Source organism: Rhipicephalus microplus, chromosome 4 (genome assembly GCF_043290135.1).
Source record: "Rhipicephalus microplus isolate Deutch F79 chromosome 4, USDA_Rmic, whole genome shotgun sequence".
Taxonomy (NCBI): Eukaryota; Metazoa; Arthropoda; class Arachnida; order Ixodida; family Ixodidae; genus Rhipicephalus; species Rhipicephalus microplus.
In genome coordinates this window covers 155,821,256-155,822,174 of record NC_134703.1, presented here as the reverse complement: position 1 = coordinate 155,822,174, position 919 = coordinate 155,821,256, and the positions used below count along the sequence as shown (strand labels likewise).

The window sequence follows — 919 nt, the reverse complement described above, 5'->3', positions numbered from 1 at the left end:
TTGTGATTGACTAAATTCATGCCTTGGTCATTCGCAAATCGAGCTATGCAGTTGCTATTGAGAACGTGGATCTTGAATAAACGCTGGTAACAGAAACTGCATATAAATACACAGTTGACGACGGTATGTGATTGCATTACAGCCAACTATGAACGTCGTGGTCAGTGTAACTATGACGCTCTAGCATGCCTGATGGATTGATAATAAAGAAAAAAAAAAGAAAGTGAAAGAAAAAATCTTTGCCGCCAGTGAGGATTGAACTCACGACCGCTGGTTTACGAGACCAGCGCTCTACCACTGAGCTATAGCAGCTTTTTTTTCTTTCTTTATTGCCTGTTTACATACAACATTCACAACCATATATACATCAAACAAAGTAGAAACATGAAACAAAAAAAGAGGTAAAAAGCATCATATTAAACAGGCTTTTTAAAATTCCTTCATCCTGTTCCCCTATATAGAGCATTATACCGTGTAGGCCCAGGCCAAAATGTCTTAAGCCGTGTAAAAAAAAAATGGAGGTAACACCTGGAGCGAAATCCTTTTTCTTTAAATTGCACACTGGGGCCTTGCCCGTAAAAACATGGATGCAAGAAAAGGCTTATTCGTTCCTTGGGGTGTTGATTGCCTTCTCTGCAAAAAGCCGGAAACAATTGAACATGTTTTCCTGGACTGCTGGGATGCAGTCTTTTTCTGGGATGTTCTCCAAAGGACTTTGAAAAAGGATCTGCCTCTCGATGCCTATGGCATCAGATTTCTACCAGCATCAAATGAAGAAGGAATACCTTTCGACCTAGTTATGTTACTGGGCCTGCACGGTATATGGCAATCTAGAATGGCGGTGCGCCATGCTGATGTTAATGCACGTCCGGTTAGGCAATATTTCTTTCAATCTGTCTGTTCGTTCGTGGAAGCACAA

General features: G+C 41.0%; 1 non-coding gene across 1 annotated transcript; it reads right to left on the bottom strand.

Moving 5' to 3' along the window:
* Positions 1 to 240: 240 nt before the first annotated feature.
* On the bottom strand, positions 241 to 312 carry TRNAT-CGU (transfer RNA threonine (anticodon CGU)). The gene has a single exon. It is a non-coding gene; the product is annotated as a tRNA-Thr (tRNA).
* Between the last annotated feature and the right edge of the window lie 607 nt (positions 313 to 919).